At 44.4% G+C, this 14,756-nt stretch overlaps 1 protein-coding gene across 2 annotated transcripts in view; it reads right to left on the reverse strand.

Annotated features, from left to right (window-relative positions):
* TSPAN14 (tetraspanin 14) overlaps positions 1–14,756 on the reverse strand; it is an 80,655-nt gene that overhangs the window by 45,683 nt on the left and 20,216 nt on the right. The gene's annotated exons all lie outside the window — the stretch shown is intronic.

Raw genomic sequence — 14,756 nt, forward strand, 5'->3', positions numbered from 1 at the left:
TGTGACAGACTGTAGCACTGTGGTATTTTTAATCTTCCTATACTGCATCAAATTTGCATAATTGGTTTTATTTAGATCACAAGTCATGCAGTTACGAAAGCTTTGATCTGTTGGGCATTGCAGAGTTCTGCTTTCTGGGATTCTCGTATTCTAAGGACGTCAGCATCAGCCACGGGAGTTGCTCAATGTTTCAGAAAACTGAAGCCTTCCAGGGCATTATGCCTAACCCATCTCTCTACAGGAATGCAGCAGAATGCCCCATATGGAAAACCAAAACCACAAAGAGCAAAGCTTCCCAGCCAAAAGCTGTTATGCTGAAGAAGTCCTAAAGAACCCAGTGTATGAGAAAGGCCCAGCAGCCAACACCAGTTGGTCTGTCACTCTGAGACCTGGGCAGGAGAGGGGTTAACACCATTTCCACATTTCAACCCTCTAATCATGCCTTTAAAAATCAAGAGTTTCCCTCCCAGGAGATTTTCATAGAGGCTTAGCAAGGGAGAGGGAGTAATAAGATTTTTCAAATGGTTTTACCCCAAATAAGAAATGAGACAAGATGTTTGTTGTGGAATTACATTAAATGGTGTAAAAGTGAAAGCGGGGGGAAACTGACATCCACAGTACCAGCCTGATAGGGCCAGACTGTAACTTTATAGACTGCCTAGAGTAAGGCAGGGGCACATAGCAGGGTTGTCCCAGAAGCAGATTCAACCACAACTCCTCCCCTTTTGATTTGGAGAGCGAGAAAGTTATTTCAGCTCTTTTTGCAGCGCAGCATACTCCTGCATGTCAGCTGGCCATCTGGGAGGAGGTGTAGAGAAAGGACAGTTCTAGGGTTACTTCTAACCCCCAACCCATCTGCTCACTTCTTTGTAGCGGGGGAATTCAGGGTGAGCAACTACTGCTCTTCCATCACCCATGCTGTGGCTGGGTCACAAGCTGTGTACGACAAGTGGTTGAATAGGACCCTCATACTTAATTAAGCACTTCTCTAATAATTACCCCTTGGTGTCTGTCTGAGGCATCACAGAATGGTCTAGCACAAAGTTGTGTTGTATTCTTGGTTGTAACAAGAAATTCAGTAGGATGATGGAGAGGTTTGTCACACAGATTCACTATAAAAATCATTCCACCCATTACCACCTTCACGCCCCACCCCCCGCAAAAAACAAAAAAACAAAACAAAAACCATCCACAATTATCTATTTTGAAGAATACCCCATTTTACATAAGACTGCCTCTTTGAGCTTTAAAAAGACATTGCTAAATGTTTCCAGCAGCATGATGGAGTACTGCCACCAGGTCCGTTTTTAAGTTTCATAATCAAACCCTGTCTCATATCAAGTTGCCATGAACTTGAAACTCAGCACCAAGCACAAGCTTTTGGCTGCAAAAAGGGAGTAATGCCAAATCAAGCCCCTAGGGAGAAGTCAAGATTATCCTTTGCCCATGGGGTTCCATGTGTGGAGTGTCCAAGATGCACCTCTCTCAGAAGGAAATTAAGTGGTCTCATAGGTCTGGGGACATCAAGACCAGATATCACCTGGTGGTCACGTTGGGGCCCCTGCAGTTTTCCTGACAACCAGCTGCATCTGATGGTCTTCGCCTATTTAGAAAATAAGTCAAAACGTCCTCATCCCATGCTTATTCACTGACATATTCCGCATCCAGCATTCCTTTATGATGTTCCTCACACAGCTTTTGGGAAACTCCCATTAATTCAAACACAAATCCTAATTAGGAGGTCCATTATCTACCTCAGACTATGGGAGTAAGGTTTACTTATATTGGGCTATACGTAGGCCCCTCAATCGAGATACAAAAGGAGCGCTTAAAGAAGATAAAGTCATTGCGGAGAAACTAAACGAATTCTTTGCTTCAGTCTTCACGGCTGAGGATGTTAGGGAGATTCCCAAACCTGAGCTGGCTTTTGTAGGTGACAAATCTGAGGAACTGTCACAGATTGAAGTGTCACTAGAGGTGGTTTTGGAATTAATTGATAGACAACATTAACAAGTCACCGGGACCAGATGGCATTCACCCAAGAGTTCTGAAAGAACTCAAATGTGAAGTTGCGGAACTATTAACTAGGGTTTGTAACCTGTCCTTTAAATCGGCTTCTGTACCCAACGACTGGAAAATAGCTAATGTAACGCCAATATTTAAAAAGGGCTCTAGAGGTGATCCCGGCAATTACAGACCGGTAAGTCTAACGTCGGTACTGGGGAAATTAGTCCTAGAAACAATAGTAAAGAATACAATTGTCAGACATATAGAAGAACATAAATTGTTGGGCAAAAGTCAACATGGTTTCTGTAAAGGGAAATCGTGTCTTACTAATCTATTAGAGTTCTTTGAAGGGGTCAAACAAACATGTGGACAAGGGGGATCCAGTGGACATAGTGTACTTAGATTTCCAGAAAGCCTTTGACAAGGTCCCTCACCAAAGGCTCTTACGTAAATTAAGTTGTCATGGGATAAAAGGGAAGGTCCTTTCATGGATTGAGAACTGGTTAAAAAACAGGGAACAAAGGGTAGGAATTAATGGTAAATTCTCAGAATGGAGAGGGGTAACTAGTGGTGTTCCCCAAGGGTCAGTCCTAGGACCAATCCTATTCAACTTATTCATAAATGATCTGGAGAAAGGGGTAAACAGTGAGGTGGCAAAGTTTGCAGATGATACTAAACTGCTCAAGCTAGTTAAGACCAAAGCAGACAGTGAAGAACTTCAAAAAGATCTCACAAAACTAAGTGATTGGGCAACAAAATGGCAAATGAAATTTAATGTGGATAAATGTAAAGTAATGCACATTGGAAAAAATAACCCCAACTATACATACAATATGATGGGGGCTAATTTAGCTACAACAAATCAGGAAAAAGATCTTAGAGTCATCGTGGATAGTTCTCTGAAGATGTCCACGCAGTGTGCAGAGGCGGTCAAAAAAGCAAACAGGATGTTAGGAATCATTAAAAAGGGGATAGAGAATAAGACGGAGAATATATTATTGCCCTTATATAAATCGATGGTACGCCCACATCTTGATTACTGCATAAGAACATAAGAAAGGCCGTACCGGGTCAGACCAAAGGTCCATCTAGCCCAGTATCCTGTCTACCGACAGTGGCCAATGCCAGGTGCCCCAGAGGGAGTGAACCTAACAGGTAATGATCAAGTGATCTCTCTCCTGCCATCCATCTCCACCCTCTGACAGACAGAGGCTAGGGACACCATTCCTTACCCATCCTGGCTAATAGCCATTAATGGACTTAAATTCATGGTGGTTAAGTCCATTAATGGCTGTTAGCCAGGCTGTTTGTCAGAGGGTGGAGATGGATGGCAGGAGAGAGATCACTTGATCATTGCCTGTTAGGTTCACTCCCTCTGGGGCACCTGGCATTGGCCACTGTCGGTAGACAGGATACTGGGCTAGATGGACCTTTGGTCTGACCCAGTACGGACGTTCTTATGACCTCTAAATAGCCAAGCAGCAAATACAGGTACTGCTAACTAACATATTATTTCATACAGAGAAGCGTCTCTTAATATCAAAACATTGAACTCAAAATTAAGTTCATAGTGCTGAGGACCTAGGGAGGTTTATTTTGGAGAGAGAGAAGGCATACGAGAGCCAAAGTCAACTTCCAAGCTGTTGGACCAATTCCCTCCCTTTCTCGTTAAGATATTTCAGCCAGCGTGCCCTTTCACCTATCAGCAGAAGCTCATAATGGAAAACTAGAAGGTAAAGTGATGAGATATGGACTCTGGTCATTTATGAACAGTGAACAATCCCATTATTGATAATCAGGTCTTTCCTTCTCCTGGGATCAATTCACTCAAAATATACTGGTTGGGCTTAGCCTAACATGGAGCAGTTTTGAAAGCTTTTGAAGTCAGTGGGAATTTTACTAGACTTCAATGTGAGCAGAGAATTAGGCCACTGTAGAGGTCTTTTGAAAAATCTCTCCACTGAGTGCTTATTAACTCCCCCCTTGACGTACAGAACAGGCAGTAGGGTGGAAACAGCCAAAGCTGGGACTACTGCAGTGTGGGGGGAAGTGGTAAACTGGGGACCAGCTGGGGCCACCCCTTCCCCCAGCAGTGTCCTGGGGAGACTCCCACACTCACACACTGGGGACAGCAGGACCCAGGTGGTGTCAAAATTACCGATAGGAGCAAGCCAGAGACTCCAGGCAGTAGAGGGTAGAAGCAGCCAAAGCAGGGACCTTGGTAGACAGTTCTCCAACTGCAAAGGATCGGTTTTGATTGGACTTTCGCTGACTGGCTGTTTGCTGCAGCCCTCCCGCGGAGTCTCTTCACTCCATATCTGCCCTTCTTCTCCTGTCCCCCCTCAACTTCCTTTCCCTTTTAGCTGATCCCCACCTATCATACTGTTCATTCTGCTACTGGGTTCTACCCCTTCCTGCACCTGTGTCTCTTATCCATTTAGATTTTAAGCACTTCAGGGAAGAACAGTCTGCTACTCTGACATTTCCTAACACAATGGAGCCCCACTGCTGGTTAGCACTTAGTCACTACTGTAATAAAAATGTTAAAACAAGAAAAATGAGAGAGAATGCTGAAGAATGTGGTATTGTTGCTACACAGCACCCCAAACAAGAATACCCGTAGCTAGGGCAAAGGAATTGTTCACGTGTTTTATTTTAAACAAAAACACAACAAACGACAACTCTGGTTCTTGTACTGCGTGAAAATGTGTTCACTTGTGCTCAGAAATTGCTTACATGACCTTTATTCTTTTAAAAATATAGAGAATGGTAGCACCTAATTCAGACCTCCAAAGTCAAGGGCACACGAAAGAAAGTACATTTCAATTTTCCTTTTCGCAATAGATCGTACCTCAGTGCGCCTTAAAACTTTATGATATTTCCCCTTGAAACACAGAAAGAGTATGCATTTTAGCAAATGAAAGAATAATTATAGTACATTCTTGGCTGCAGGAGCAGTACTGTGCGGCCATATAAGGCTTTAATAGATTAATGAGATAGTAAACAACTTCTAAAAAAACTACTGAACTCACAGAGTCTCCACTCTGATGTGGATACAAACCTTTTCAATGGCCACTGAAGGACTGGGGGGACTGATCTGTATTAATTTATAAATACTGTAAGCAGGCGCCTGCTCAAGAGGGAGAGGGGGGCAAGTAGGGGCACAGGCCCTCCAATAACGGGTGGGGGCACAGAACTCTTCTGGCCCCAGGACCGCAGTGGGGAGAGTGAGCTCCTTCAGCCCCAGGGCTGCGGCAGGGGCACAGAACGTGCCTCCTCCAAAAGTGGTCAAATTTAAATTCCTGCACACGCCCCTGACTGTAAGTGAGCAACTCATGGGAAATGTTTATTGTAGGAATATACGGAAAGGTTTCCTGTGGGCACATGGAGGTTCAGGTTCATAGCCGGCAGGTAACACAACAGCTCCAGCTATAAATGCTTCCTGGTAAAGAAGGCAGGAGATTAGGAAACAATGTCTGTGTTATTAAACTGTGAAGATGATACTGAAATTATAAAGCTTGTTTTGCCCAGATAAGGAACAGGCTGGACTGAAGGGGTCTGAAATACTTGAACCCTAGAGAGGGGCAAAAAGCTGCAGCTACCTCTGTAATTATGACAGACTCCCATCAGCTTGAGAAGACCCACATACCATCTGACAGTATTACTCCTATTAGGGCTAAACGTAGCATCTAAGGCTGCTAAACAGGATTACAGGGCTGTCCCCATGCACCCACACTCTTTCAGTTTGTGCAGAGTCAGCTTCAAGGTTTTGCTACTTGTTAGTTGCATTTCCTGGGCCTGTTCTTCCACTGCCTTGTACCAGGTTCCCTTTCTCATGCTCTAGCACTGCAACATGACTTTCCATGACGTGTTCTGGGGGAAACCTCACAGCCACACCCTGGCACAGGACCTGCAAGATGGTGTTTACCAGAAACAGCAACGCCCAAATGGAAACTGAGCAGACAGACATGTCCACAAAGCGTAAAAGGAAGGGTGGCCCAACATTAGCACTTCCGTCGGTCACGGGTGTGAAAAAAAACCCACGCCCCTGACCAACAGAAGTACTGGTGTGGACAGCACTATGGCGGGAAAGCATCTCCTGCTGACGACATAGCTCCTGCCGCTCGCTGGGGGTGGCTTAATTATGCTGGCAGGAGAGCTCTCTCCCGCAAGCATAGAGCGGCCACGTGCGAGAGCTTACAACTGCAGTGTACAGCTGCAAGGTCTGTAGTTTAAACATAACTAAGATGATGCACACAAAGAAACAAGGGCTAGAGTCTCCCTGGTTCATGTGGGGGGAGGAAGGGTCACGGAGTATTTCAATTTAAATATGTTGTTAAGTATCAAGCTGCAAATAGAGAATTAGTTATATAACCAAGGTATCTTGCCTTGGATCTAGTAGACCAGGAGGATCCAGGAGAAAAAGCAGCAAGTTAACAGTCCTAAAATGCAACTGAAACAAAAAGACAGCCAAGCTATTGAAGAACCCAGAAGGAACTCCCTCCCCCCCCACCCCACCCCCACTTCGAGATCTTATTTTCTGCCTGGCTTCCTCCCCTCACTGTTTCCCAGACCTACTTTGATTGTTCAGGCCTTAACTTCAGTGAAAAGCCCACTACAGGAATATCAGCTTCTTCCACATCCTTACTGACAAGCAGGGATCCCAACTGCCTAATCATCTTGACCTTTCTATGACTGGTAACACATTTCTCCCTACTTCCCTTTCCGTTGGCCAGCTTCCCAGCCATGACGAACCAACTGCCTGACCTGGAGGAGTGTCACTATGTAGGTAGTGAGGAATGCTACAGTACCACGTGATGCCAGGGGATTCACACTTGATCAAACCACGCTGCTACAAGTCATCTCCTCCCCCCCCCCCTTTCAGGAGGTAGGGTGGATCTCCAAGACACTGCATCTGCAATGGAGATCCTTAAAAGGGGCACCACAGCAGAAACACACACAGTTCCCCTTCGGAGCTGCCAGGATGAATGTTCAGCAATGTGGAAGGAGACAATCTGTTCCACCTTGTATTCAGGGGTGACACACTGAATGCCTTTCCCAGACCTGAAGAACTCTGTGTGGCTCAAAAGCTCACCTCTTTCACCAACAGAAGTTGGTCTAAGAAACAATTTTCTTACCCCCTTGTCCTCCCAAATAGGTGGCTAGGGAGCAAGCAGGACAGCACGCCATGCTCCCAAAAAAATTCCCTCCTCCACAGCGCTGACTTCCAGGAAGGGGTAGGGGAGCATGTGGGGACAGCTGGCTGTGCAAAAATTACTGCAAAACTGAACAACAGCTTCCTGAAGGGAGAAAGGACGACAGAATGGGGCATTTCTATGGAGTTCTTCATCCTCTTTAGCAGAAACTTGGGACCTATCTTCAGAGCTGCTTCAAAGCCCTTCTGACCATCCTGGAGTCTTGAAAATAGAGAGGTAAAGGGCTTCTGTGCCCCTTACTCCCACCTAAATTAAAGGTCAGGATTTGGCCTACTGCCACTTTGGGGCGGGGGGGGGGAGGAGGAGAGAAGAAGAGTGACAGAGATGGTATCTTGCTGTTATAGACAAAATGTTCTACGCAACTAAGACTGGGCACATCCAACTCCCTTCCCAAACTTTATTCCGAATTCTGCAAATGGATTGGCTACGTGCGCTTGAACAGGTCACTTAATTTCTTCCCCTTGGTACGTTTCCTAGTGTAGAAGATGCTCAGAAGTGTCAGTTGCCAGACCAAAATAAGACATGTGGTTAGTAATATTAGCTTACCTCATAGATTTCACAGATTAGCTAATTAATATTGTGAAGTGCTTTGAAGATATATATATATAGCGATATGTAGGTGGTAATCATCAGCTTTCCCTGCAGTATATCTTCTTCTATATGGAGTTACACCGACTCACTCAGCCAACAGTTGTTTCCCACTTATAGCAATGGGAATTTCTTTCAGAGAACTAATACAGAGGGATACTTCTAGCTTTCTAAAGACATATCATTTCAGCTCACAGCTGCATTGAGAAAAAGATATAACCATTCAGCAAAAGAATGCTGCAGTTTCCAGTCAGAGGCAGTTCAACACCCACAGCTTACACTGTTATCTACAAAGTGCCAGGATTCTAAAGTTTATAATTGTGATGATTCACTGCCAATAGATTTTTAACCCTTGCAGCACATGCATGACCTAAACAGGATAAGCCTTTTCCATGTATATGGTCTATGAAATGGCTTTAAAAACAAACAGAGAAAAGGGAATGTTACAGATTTCCAAAATACTGCAATTTTTCTACAAAAGCATTGAAAAGAATGGACCAGAGCCTCAGCTACTGTTAAGGTAGCAATGCAGATTTAAGTCAATGTACATGAGCTGCGGATCTGACCCAGTGTTTTTAAAACTATCCCAGAGCAAACCCAGGCAAAAACCAGAGCAGATATGGAAATGGGGGGTGGGGATGGGGAAATGAAAGCTCCACCTAGTAAACATTAGGTAAAGACGGGACCGTCGAGTTGTGGGGGGTGAATGCATGGTTACGCAGGTGGTGTCGGAGAGAGGGCTTTGGATTCTTCGACCATGGGATGTTGTTCCGGGAAGAAGGATTGCTAGGAAGAAATGGGATCCACCTAACGAAAAGAGGGAAGAGCATCTTCGCAGGCAGACTTGCTAACCTAGTGTGACGAACTGGGACTGTTCTTACTGTGGTCTTTGAATGCTGACAGGGGAGTGTGGCTAGGATGGTCTGCGTTGGGGGATGGGAGACTGACCGAGGGAAAATACCTGAGCATGTAATGTGAGAACCCAGGAAGGGGTTAGAGGCCAGGTGACACCTTTGCCCGGGAAACTGAACAAAGGCTGTGGGAGGGGTCGCTGAAGGGAGAGTTTCAGGAGCTGGCTGGTGATATGGCTGGGAGGCAGACAGGGCTCTGACCTCCCAAGGGGGCTGGGGCGCCCTGGGACCCCAAGATGGACCTAACTGGGGGGGATCCTGTTGTCTGTGCCTGCAAGACCTGTCTTGGACTGTGTTCCTGTCGTCTAAATAAACCTTCTGCTTTACTGGCTGGCTGAGAGTCATGGTGAATCGCAGGAAGCCGGGGGTGCAGGGCCTTGTGTCCCCCCACACTCCGTGACACCTAGTAAGGAGGGCTTTAAAACTAGGTTCGCCAGGGGATGGTGACCTAAGCCCAGAGGTAAGTGGGATACCAAGAGGAAACACCAGGAAGAAGGTACAAGATGGGAAGCCTCCTGATTCATACTGAGAAAGTAGGGAAATTGGCTAGTTATCTTAGGTGGATGTACACTAACGCAAGAAGCCTGGGAAACAAGTAGGAAGAATCGGAAGATCTGGCACAATCAAGGAACTATGATGTGATTGGAACAACAGAAACTTGGTGAGGCAGTTCACATGCCTGGAGCACTGTCATGGATGGGTATAAATGGCTCAGAAAGGACAGTTAGGGGAGGAAAGGAAGAGGGGGTTGCATTGTATGTAAGAGAGCGGTATGCTCAGAGCTCCAGTATGAAACTGGAGAAAAGCCTGTTGAGAGTCTTTGGGTTAAGTTTAGAGGCAAGAGCAACAAGGGTGATGTCGTGGTGGGTGTGTGCTATAGACCACTGGATCAGAAGGATGAGGTAGATGAGGCGTTCTTTGGACAACTAACTGAAGTTTCCAGATCACAGGCTCTGATTCTAATGGGGGACTTCAAATCACCCTGACATCTGCTGGGAGAGCAATACACAGACAATCCAGGAAGTTTTTGGAGAGTGTTGAGGACAACTTCCCCGTACAAGTGCTGAAGAACCAACTAGGGTAGGGATAGGGTCCAGAGTGACCTAGACAAATTGGAGGATTGGGCCAAAAGAAATCTGATGAGGTTCAACAAGGACAAGTGCAGAGTCCTGCACTTAGGAAGGAAGAATCCCATGCACCGCTACAGGCTGGGGACCGACTGGCTAAGCAGCAGTTCTGCAGAAAAGGACCTGGGGATTACAGTGGACGAGAAGCTGGATATGAGTCAGCAGTGTGCCCTTGTTGCCAGGAAGGCCAATAGCATATTGGGCTGTATTAGTAGGAGCACTGCCAACAGATCGAGGGAAGTGATTATTTCCCTCTATTCAGAACTGGTGAGACCACACCTGGAGTACTGTGTCCAGTTTTGGTCCCCCCACTACAGAAGGGATGTGGACAAATTGGAGAGAGGCCAGCGGAGGGCAACAAAAATGATTAGGGGGCTGGGGCACATGACTTTCAAGGAGATGCTGAGGAAACTGGGGTTATTTAGTCTGCAGAAGAGTGAGGGGGAATTTGATAGCAGCCTTTAACTACCTGAAGGGGGGTTCCAAAGAGGATGGAGCTCGGCTGTTCTCAGTGGCAGATGACAGAACAAGCAGCAATGGTCTCAAGTTGCAGTGGGGGAGGTCTAGGTCGGATATTAGGAAACACTATTTCACTAGGAGAGTAGTGAAGCACTGGAATGGGTTACCGAGGGAGGTGGTGGAATCTCCATCCTTAGAGGTTTTTAAGGCCCGGCTTGACAAAGCCCTGGCTGGGATGATTTAGTTGGTGTTGGTCCTGCTCGGAGCAGGTGAATGGACTAGATGACCTCCTGAGGTCTGTTCCAACCCTAAATATTCTATGCGTTAGACATGTGTTAGCAGATCCACATAAAACTAGCTAGTGAGGCAACAAACCGTAAAATCAAGTATCAGAGGGATAGCCGTTTTAGTCTGTATCCACAAAAACAACAAGGAGTCCGGTGGCACCTTAAAGACTAGCAGATTTATTTGGGCATAAGCTTTCGTGAGTACAAAACCCCACTTCTTCAGCTGCAGCCTTGTTGTTTTCATAAAAATCAAAACAGAGAGCAAAGCAGAGTTTCAAGAAGATTACAAGGCTGTTGGTAACAAAACATTGAATTATTGGGAGAGAAACATCCTGTCAAATCTTTTGGCATGCTAGTTACTTCCATTATTTCATCCACACAGTATTGTTCTAGCTTGTTATTTTTTATAGTATAACAAGCTAATTTTTTTGATCTGGCAGCATGTGATTTACCACCTGTCCAGCTGAATGCTTGAAGCTGACAGGTTAATGTCTATTTAGAAGTGCCAACTATGGTAAGCATTTGTGAAAGCAAACTATCCCAATACAGAATTACCCTTTTCTCACCCTGTCAGGGTAGATTAAAATCAAGGCAATTTAAAACACCAAGTGGAAAGTCTCCATTTAAAAAAAGTCACTGAATTCAAATCAACTTTTCTTTAGGAAATAACTGAAGTACAAATGGAAGAGTACACTCGCACTGGTTGATATAACCATTAAAACATGCTGATTTACAACTTAATAAAGCCTTAATACTAGATGGGATACATCTTTTTGCTACTTATGAGGGTACACCATAGCTATACACATTTAAGCAATTACATCAGAATCTCAAAATATTAAGCTAATTGTACATTTTTTAGTATATTAGAAAATGGTGAATGACATTGCTTCTTCACTAGATAATTAACTTTCTGCTCATGATTTGTAGCAAGCTGCATTAGGGTGGCAATTAGAATTTAAACAAACACACAAAACAGCATATAAAATGTATTTGTATTAAACAAAAGAAGCTCTTAGCACAGTACGACTCACTGCGCCATATTTAAAAAGGTTGATCTCAAGTTAAATGGTCCTTCCCCCGCCCTCCCGATTTTCTCTTTATGTAGAGAAGCAGCTTTTAAATTTAGACAGATGCATGGATGCAGCATATTTATTTAAATATTCTGAGATAATATAAAATATGCTAAGGTGTAAATTTTATTAAGTTCAGATTTTTAAAAGATTTTTGGAAAGATATTTAAACAGAATAAAAAAATCCAATATAAAAAGATCCAATTATTTTGGTTAAAAAAAAATTGATTTTTATTCACCTTGCTCCCAGTATTCCATTTCACAGCACTTTTCGCCAGTTCTCTCTACAAAGAAGGAAACCAGTCCACTGACATTTCTCTCCTCCCCATTAGTATCCTCCAAATATTCCATCGGACAGACCAGGTGCAGTGATGGTTCTACTAACTGTTATGTGCAGCAGCCAGATACAATGGAGATGGCTGTATTAAAAATCTTTACATTAAGCTGATGAGCTGTAAAGAAAAGAAAAACCTGAGGGATCCCCAAGGCTGCAACAAACACCATAACTCTCTTACTGTGAGGTAAAGGGAAAATAAGAGCTGTTGATTCTTTCAATAGAAGGGATGTGAATCATCAAGTACAGTATCAGGTAAATCTGAGGGCGTGCACCTGTGAGTCATTGAACAGTCAGTCACTTTCCCAACAGCTCTGACTGAGGCTGGAATGAAATGGCTCAAGGATTATTTCCTTAAGGACATACATTTACTTCAGCTGTGATGTGAAAGCGTGGAGGAGGCTCTGCTCACTCCTGGGAGACAGGTGAAGCATTTAATGTTGAGAAAGCTACAAGAAAGGGAGATCTGGATCACGGCACCTGAGAATTCAGTGGGGCAGGCAACTTCAAACTATAAATCTATAGTCATGCAACGTACAACCATATCTAACATGGTGGCCTGACTAGAAAATAGGGGCTGAGAATTGTTCTAGGATTCCTGAAGTCAGTGGAAATGGCAGACGATATCTTTGCTAAGGAATTTTTGTTTTGATCATCAGTGCCGTTCTGAAGGTCCAGGTCCTCCATTTTTCCGCAGAACAAGTTCAACATGAGCAGTAGCAGTGCAGTCTACCCCACATCACCAGTGAGCCCATACTGGATATAGGGGAATCCAGTCTCCATGACTGTACTATTTACTGAGACCAACTACAGAGCCTGTTACAACCAGGTCTCATGGAATATTCTATGACAGTGACATCTCTCCACTAGGAACTAGACAGAAACCAAACTCTTTCACATAAACCAACAGATGGTCACTGAGTAGGGAGGGACAAAGTTATGCAGAGACTTTAAAAGGAGGACAAGAGTTCATGTAGTGGAGAAGGGGGAGCCAATGCAGGTATTCAGAAAGGCACAATTCACACCGATTGCTCTGACCAAGCAATCGGCATGAAAGATCATCTGCCATCTTCCATTCAAAACTGCTAAAGAAGTCAAGCCAGGCGATGAGGTACTGAATGAGGAATTGTAACTGCCTGGACAGAGAAAATGTTGAATCTTAGAAATATTGTGGAGGAAGAAGAGGCAAGGTAAGGACACAGGCTGACCGCAAGGAAGCCAAAGCTAATACCCATTATGTATAGGGATGACAGTGTAATCTTCAACAGTGACAGTATTGGGGTGCAGAAAGTTCAGGAGGAGAGATCAGGAATTCAAGTTTCTCCATGTTGAGCTTAATTTGACAAGAAGACCTCCAGGGGGAGTCTTGGGAAGCTCCCATATGCCAAGAAGATTTTCCAAATGAATTTACACTCACATACTGCAATAAAGAGTGATATGCTTCCTAGAGTCTCAGCAACTTGCAACAAAAATGAATCACATCAGACAGGATGAAGTCATATTAACAATAATGATTAACTAGAGTTCTGACTAACTGTTTACAATGCAGTCATAAGAGACTTAGGCCTGGTCTACACTAACCCCCAAATTCGAACTAAGGTACGCAACTTCAGCTACGTGAATAACGTAGCTGAAGTCGACATACCTTAGTTCGAACTTACCGCGGTTCAGACGCGGTCCACACGCGGCAGGCAGGCTCCCCGTCGACTCCGCGGTACTCCTCTCGCCAAGCTGGAGTACCGCAGTCGACGGCGAGCGCTTCCGGGATCGATTTATCGCGTCCAGACCAGACGCAATAAATCGAACACGGAAGTTCGATTGCCAGCTGTCGAACTACCGCGGTAGTGTAGACCTGGCCTTAGAAACTGCAGGCATGTGTCTCATTTCTTTCGGTGTAAGCAAGCAAGCATCAGGCATCACAGAAAATAAGTTGTATGTAGCCAGTAACAGACTTCTCAACAGCAATCTTCAATGGTTGATTACAGAGCAGCAGTGAAAAGCTTCCAGTGGAATTCCAATCCATCCCCCTTAGCAGGTGGATACACTGAGGGCCTTCAAGGAGGAGGGCTTGTTAAGCCAGGCACTCTCTCCAGCTTTAATAAGGACCCCCCCCAAGAAATCCCATCCCAAATATTTTTTATATTGCCAGGCTTTTTAAAGGAGATGCATCATGACCAAAAGTATTGAGCTTTTTTAAAATTAATGTTTACATGGATTTATTTCCCTACATAATAAATAGCAATGTCCTGCATTTGGAAGCCAATCATTTTCCCAGGAAGTTTGCACTGGTAAATTTTCCTCTCTCCACCAATTAATGTGTTTTCTTACAGAGTCTGTAGACACATTGTCTGAAGAAAGCCATCTGGGTGTGTGTTTTTCCTCTCACGCTCATGCCATGGGTCCCAGCAACAGGAAGAAATGTAGGTCTTGAAGGATTTTAAAGGAACTGATCTTACTCATCTTTAAATGTTTGCAACTGTACTCACATGGAGCAGTTCCATTAAAGTCAGTTGGACGATTTGTCTAATTAAAGTGACATGCTTAAATACTTGTGGGATCTCAGCTTGTGTGGTTTTATTATTAATTATTATTATTATTATTAATAAAGGTTTGAGCAGAGAAGAGTACATTTGTTTTTAAAATAAGATCATTCTCCTCCAGTGAAGTTTAGGAGTCCAGTACTAGATCAGGGGGATAGCACAGAAGGGGGGGGGGGGGGGGGGGAGAGAGAAATGCATGCATTTGTATTGTAGG

This window comes from Emys orbicularis, chromosome 7 (genome assembly GCF_028017835.1).
Source record: "Emys orbicularis isolate rEmyOrb1 chromosome 7, rEmyOrb1.hap1, whole genome shotgun sequence".
NCBI lineage: Eukaryota > Metazoa > Chordata > Testudines > Emydidae > Emys > Emys orbicularis.